General features: G+C 48.2%; 1 pseudogene; it reads left to right on the top strand.

Annotated features, from left to right (window-relative positions):
* The first annotated feature begins 2,224 nt into the window (after positions 1-2,224).
* Positions 2,225-3,981, top strand: LOC120860769 (annotated as a pseudogene).
* Positions 3,982-6,746: the final 2,765 nt, after the last annotated feature.

Raw genomic sequence — 6,746 nt, forward strand, 5'->3', positions numbered from 1 at the left:
TTCCCTCAATCAGTTGACTTTGAGCCTTCTTCCTATTATTCCCTAGCCGAGGGTTTCGTCCTAGGCTTTCCTGATTCCCCTGTTCCTGCAGGGTCTGCATTCTCAGGAATCTCTTTCTACAGTCCCTCTTCCAGTGTCTTGGCATAATGCAATAATGACATACAGTTTTCCCATCTACCTTGGCTTCCTTCACATGTTGTCCCGAGTAGGGCTTCTTCCCTCAGAAAATAGTTGTAACCAAGTGGCTAACACAGTGATATTTAACTGCTTCTTTTCTCCTTCCTCTTTCTCTACATTGTCCCCAAATTGAGCAGCTCCTGCTAGGTTTTAGGTAGTATTCGGTCCTGCTGCTGCTGCTGCTGCTAAGTCGCTTCAGTCATGTCCGACTCTGTGTGACCCCACAGATGGCAGCCCATGAGGCTCCCCCGTCCCTGGGATTCTCCAGGCAAGAACACTGGAATCGGTTGCCATTTCCTTCTCCAAGGTTGACACAAAGTAGATAAGACCAGTGGGTGATTTTGAACTACCCCTGGATCCATGATGGTAAATTTTGGGAAGCCTCAACAAACTGCCAATGGAAATCAGCTGGGAAATCACTAGTCTTCTGGATACACTGCTGTGATTTCTCCCAGCTCACTTTTCTTAGAAGGACTTCAGCTATGGCCATTTGCAAGCCCTCTCAGTGGGTCCCTCGAGCATTTAGTTCTTCCATTATGTGGGAGGTGGCATAGAGTCAGAGTCTTTTTTTTTTCTTTTTTTTAAAAGTACTTAATTTACTTTAATTGGAGGATAATTACTTTACAATATTGTAGTGGATTTTGCATACATAGTCACATTATTTTGGCCACCTTGCCCCTGATGTGGTAGGTCACATTCTGGTCCTGACACTCCATAAACAACCACAGCTGCTGCTTGCAGAATTCTGTGCAACTACCATTGCACATCCCCATATGAAGGGCTGTAAACTGAAAACACACTGCCAGGTACTTGTGCAAGCTTCTGTGGTCTTCCCTGGGCTCAGGAAAAGAAGCCCTCAGTGAATAATGTAGGGGAGTTGAACAGCATGTAGAGTTGTACTGTTTCAACCCTGGGTAGCTACTGGATGGCATCTGCTTTATTGGCAAAATGGTTAGGGAAGGCTAGCTGTCTTCAGGAAAAATGTAGAATTAGATGACTCCTGGGTTTCCTTTCCCAGTTATTCCTTAATAATATTGCTTTATCATCTCTGCTTTCCCAGCTGTATAGTTTGTGGATAAGAAAATATTCTTGGAGGTCAAAATCTAGGCTAAGCATGAAATGGAATCAGAGCTAGGGCATGACAAACACACACCTCACACAGGGAGATAATTCATTACTGTCTCTTTGTCCTTCTTTGCAGGGAAATCTACTGTTTAACTGCCCATCTTGAAGATCACAGCTTCGCCCTTACTAGGAGTCAGATTGAGGTGTGAAGATGAAGAGCTGCCATGGAAAGGGAGCAAAACGAGGGGAGACAGCAGAGAAAGGAGGAGGAGGGTTTGGAGAAAGAGAAAGTGACTAATTCTCCCATTTCCTCTTCCAGTTTGCTCCATCTTCCCAAATGATTTTTTACCTTCTTCTTAGGATGATATGCATCCTGTAAACATTAGTAATTCCTTTGCTGGGGATGAAAGTGCAATTGTAGTCACTCAGTCATGTCCAACTCTTTGCAACCATATGGACAGTTGCCAGCCAGTCTCCTCTGTCCGTGGGATTCTCCAGGCAAGAATACTGGCGTGGGTTGCCATTCCCTTCTCCAGGGGATCTCCTGACCCAGGGATCAAACCCAGGTCTCCTGCGTTGCAAGCAGATTCTTTACTGTCTGAGCCACCAAGAAGAGGTTCTTCTAAGAACCACCATATATGTTAATTCATCCAAATTAATGGACGCATCCTCAGGCCAATGTAAGACTGCATTTTCCTTTCAGATAGATTCCCTTCCAAGTGTCATATTGAGCTGTATTGGTCATTTAAGAGAAAAGATTTGCAAGTAAGATCTGGCTTCCCATCTTTCCCACCATTAAAGCTGATGATGACTCTGATGGACTTTTAGGTCCTCTATTATGCATGCTTACTCAAAAAGGAAATCTAGAATTTGGAGAGTGAGAGCCATCGAGGTAGTATTTGAAAAGAGCAAAGTGGTAAAAGGGGATGGGGGGTGAGGGTGGGGAAGCCGCTTGTCATCACTTCCCATTACAGCCACCTAGATGCGGTCAAGTACCGGTGGTGGCGCCAGCTTGGAGGCAGGTGGCTCAGTATACTTCAGTGACGAGACCATCAAGGGTGCACAGCCGCTGTGGGCCGCCTCAGCCGCTGACCACCTGGACCTGGTGCAGAGCCTGCTGTGCTGCGAGGACTTGGAGAGCCACACCACATGCACCCTCTCGAAGCCCTTGCATGCTGCCTGCTTTGATGGGCAACTGGATGTGGAGCGATCCTCGGAGGGCGAGCACCAGGCTACCTGGGGGAGGCCAACCAGTGCAGGCACACACATGCCTCCTGATCTACCGTTACACAGGCCATCGCCAGATCGCCATCTACCGGTTAGAGCAGGGTTCCCACCTGAACCTAAGCAATGTCAAGGGCAACAAGGCCCTGCGTGACCTCACCGAGGCCGGCAGCCTGGGTGTCCAGTAGGTGCAGTTCAGGTGCCAGGCCCACAGGGAACGGGATGGCTATGGCATGACCCTGCTGCTGGCAGCCCACGTGACGGACCACAGGCGCATGACAGGGGACCTCACCCAAGAGCAGCCTGCTGGAGAGGAGACGCAGCCAAGGCTGGCCTGAGGAGGTACCTCCACCAGTCAGGCATGTGTGCAGCCCCAGGGCTCATGCTGCTGAAGCTCCTCCTCAGGGGAACCTCTGAGCACCAGCTGAAAAGCCATCTGATAGCCTTGGAGTTGCTGGGAGCCACCTACATGGCTAAGAAATGGGATCTGCTCAGGGTCCTGAAACTCTTGGTAGGGGCCATGGAGCTGCGTCACCAGGGGACACGTATCTGCCGAAACCTGAGTCCCAGCTGGTCCTCGCCTCTGACTATTCCAAGGAGGTGAACACCACCAAGGAATTGGAGGTGCTCAAAATGCAGTGTGATGAGATGTGCAAGCAGGCACTGTTGACCTGAGAGTGGTCCTGGGTCCCTCCCACCCGGACATTTCCTACTCTATGCATTACCAGGATGCTGTGTAGGCCGACTGGAACAGCTTTTAGCTCTGCATCCACTCATGGAAATACATCCTAGACATGCAGCAGAATAACCTGGAGGCTCTGATTGCCAGCAGCTTCCTATCCTCAGATGAACTCTTCTCCTAAGTGCTCCAGAAACCCTTGGCCAAGGGGCAGCCTGGGCATGCCAACCGGCTTTGCAGATCTCATGTGGGTGCTGTGCAAAGGGGACTGGGAAGTGGGGCAAGCCCAAGGAGCCCAGGGACTCAGCCCAGTTCACCAAGGCCCTGGACATCATCCTACACCTGCTCTATCTGCTGGAGAAAGTGGAGTGCCATCCTGATCAGGAGGACATGAAACCCCAGAGAGTGAGGGTTTGCACCCCTCTCAGCAAGAATGGCTCCACTCCTGCACGTGGCGGTGGATTTGGACCACGAACGTGGGCCACTTCTAGGGGGCAGATTCCCTTGCCCCAAGTGGTCAAGGTGCTCTCGACTTCCGGGTCGATCCAGACAGCTGGGACTTTGACAACAGCACCCCAGTGCACATTACGAAGCACAACAACTGCCTGGAGATTGTGAATGCCCTGACAGAGGCAGGGACCCACATGGATGCCACCAGTGCCTTCAAGAATACGGCCTGCAAGGTGCTTCATGAGAAACTGCTGGCCAAGATCACCATTCAGCCCTTCAACTACGTGACCCCACAGTGCCTTGTGGCCTTCACCCTGAACAACAACAAGATCCCCTGCAAGGGCTTCATTCCCTAAGAGCTTGAGGCTGTCCTCCGGCTGTACTGAAAGTGGTCAGAGAGGAGAACCCAGGAGGGGCGGGGCCCGCACCTGTCCCCGCCCTCTCTGAGGACCTCTTTTGGTGGCTGGAAACTGGGGAAGAGCTTACGGGGCCTCCAAGGTCCCCTCTCCTCATCATGGAGAGGGGCAAGAATCAATGAGTTGTCAGTAGTAGAAACTTCCAGACCACGTGCTCAGAGAACTGGCTTTCTCTAGGAGTCCGCACGCCCATACTCCACAAGGAGAAGATGCTCAACCTCCCACACATCCCGTTTGCTCCAGTTTCAGAGACTCTTGCCTTCTGACCCCCGGCAGAGGGAAAGCATCACCTCCCTCTGCTACTAGAAACACAAGAAGGAGCTGAGAGTTGGGTACAGCCTCTACCCCTTACGTATCAGACAGGATATATACACCCACCCAGGGCAGTGTTAGGACTGGGGACTCTGAGGGGTCAAAGTGCGAGAATTCACCCTTCCAGCACATTCACACCTGCTCCTTCTGCCCTGCTGTGGGTCAGACTCTCTGCCCCTGGGCCGCCAGCCCCTTTCTTAGCCTTTGTGTTTTGGTGTTATGTTTATTTACCTGGCAAAGTGGAGTTGGTGCTTACCAGGTGGTTCAGTGGTAAAGAATCCACCTGCAATGCAAGAGACACAGGAGATGCGGGTTTGTTTCCTGGGTCGGGAAGATCCCATGGAGAAGGGTATGGCAACTCACTCCAGCATTCTTGCCTGGTGAATCCCATGGACAGAGGGTCCTGGTGGGCTCCAGTCCATGGGCTCCAAAGAGTTAGATGCGACTGCGCACACTCAGGCACAGGCAGCTTACGTTTGTGGTGCAGGAGGTTTTGCTCCCGTACACTATTTTTTTATTTTTTAAAATATTAATATATTTTAATTGGAGGCTGATTACTTTACAATATTGTGGTGGGGTTTGCCATACATCAACACGAATCAGCCACTGGTGTACATGTGGCTCCCATCCTGAACCTCCCTGCCACCTCCTTCCCCATCCCATCCCTCTGGATTGTCCGAGAGAACTAGTTTTGAGTGCCCTGCTTCATGCATTGAACTTTCATTGGACATCTATTTCTCATATGGGAATATACATGTTTCAATGCTATTCTCTCAAATCGTCCCACTCTCGCCCTCTCCCATATAGTCCAGAAGTCCGTCCTTTACATCTGTGTCTCTTTTGCTGTCTTGCATATAGGGTCATCATTACCTTCTTTCTAAATTCCATATATATGTTAGTATACTATGTTGGTGTTTCTCTTTCTGACTTACTTCACTCTGTATAATAGGCTCCAGTTTCATCCACCTCATTAGAACTGATTCAAATGCATTCCTTTTAATAGCTGAGTAATATGGCATATAACTGTGTATATATACCACAACTTCCTTATCCATTCATCTGCAGATGGACATCTAGGTTGCTTCCATGCCCTAGCTATTGTATACAGTGCTGCAATGTACAGTGGGGTACATGTGCCTCTTTCAGTTCTGGTTTCTTTGGTGTGTATGCCCAGCAGTGGGATTGCTGGGTCATATGGCATTTGTACATTCAATTTGTAAAGGACACTCCACGTTGTTCTCCAAAGTGGCTGTACTAATTTGCATTCCCACCAACAGTGTAAGAGGGTTCCCTTTTCTGCACACCCTCTCCAGCATTTATTTTTTGTAGACATTTTGACGGCAGCCATTCTGACTGGCTGGAGATGGCAATGGCAACCCACTCCAGTACTCTTACTTGGGAAATCCCATAGACAGAGGAGCCTGGTAGGCTACAGTTCATGGGATCACAAAGAGTCGTACTCGACTGAGCGACTTCACTTTCACTTTTCACTTTCATGTGCCAAAGAAGGAAATGGCAACCCACTCCAGTATTGTTGCCTGGAGAATCCCAGGGATGGGAGCCTGGTGGGCTGCGGTCTATGGGGTCACACAGAGTTGGACACGACTGACCTGACTTAGCAGCAGCAGCATTCTGACTGGCATGAGATGGTACCTCATTATGGTTTTGATTTGCATTTCTTTGATAATGAGTAATGTTGAGCATCTTTTCATGTGTTTGTTAGCCATCTGTATGTCTTCTTTGGAGAAATGTCTGTTCAGTTCTCTGGCCCATTTTTTGTTTGAGTCACTTATTTTTCTGGTATTGAGCTGCATAAGCTGCTTGTATATTTTGGAGATTAATTCTTTGGCATTTGTTTCATTTGCCATTATTCTCTCCCATTCTGAAGGCTGCCTTTTCACCTTGCTTATAGTTTCCTTCGTTGTGTAAAACTTTTAAGCTTAATTAGGTCCTATTTATTTTTGTTTTTATTTCCATTACGCTGGGTGTGGGTCATAGAGGATCTTGCTGTGATTTATGTCAGAGAGTGTTCTGCCTATGTTTTCCTCTAAGAGTTTTATAGTTTTTGGTCTTACATTTAGATCTTTAATCAATTTTGTGTTTATCTTTTTGTGTGGTGTTAGAAAGTGCTCTACTTTCATTCTTTTACAGGTGGTTGACCAATTTCCCAGCACCACTTGTTAAAGAGATTCTCTTTTATCCATTGTATATTTTTGCCTCCTTTGTCAAAGATAAGGTGTCTTTCGGTGTGTGGATTTATCTCTGGGCTTTCTATTTTGTTCCATTGATCTATATTTCTGTCTTTGTGCCAGTACCATATTGGCTTGATGACTGTAGCTTTGTAGTATAGTCTGAAGTCAGGAAGATTGATTCCTCCAGTTCCATTCTTCTTTCTCAGGATTGCTTTGGCTATTTGAGGTTCT

This window comes from Oryx dammah, unplaced genomic scaffold, assembly GCF_014754425.2.
Source record: "Oryx dammah isolate SB20612 unplaced genomic scaffold, SCBI_Odam_1.1 HiC_scaffold_11189, whole genome shotgun sequence".
Taxonomy (NCBI): domain Eukaryota; kingdom Metazoa; phylum Chordata; class Mammalia; order Artiodactyla; family Bovidae; genus Oryx; species Oryx dammah.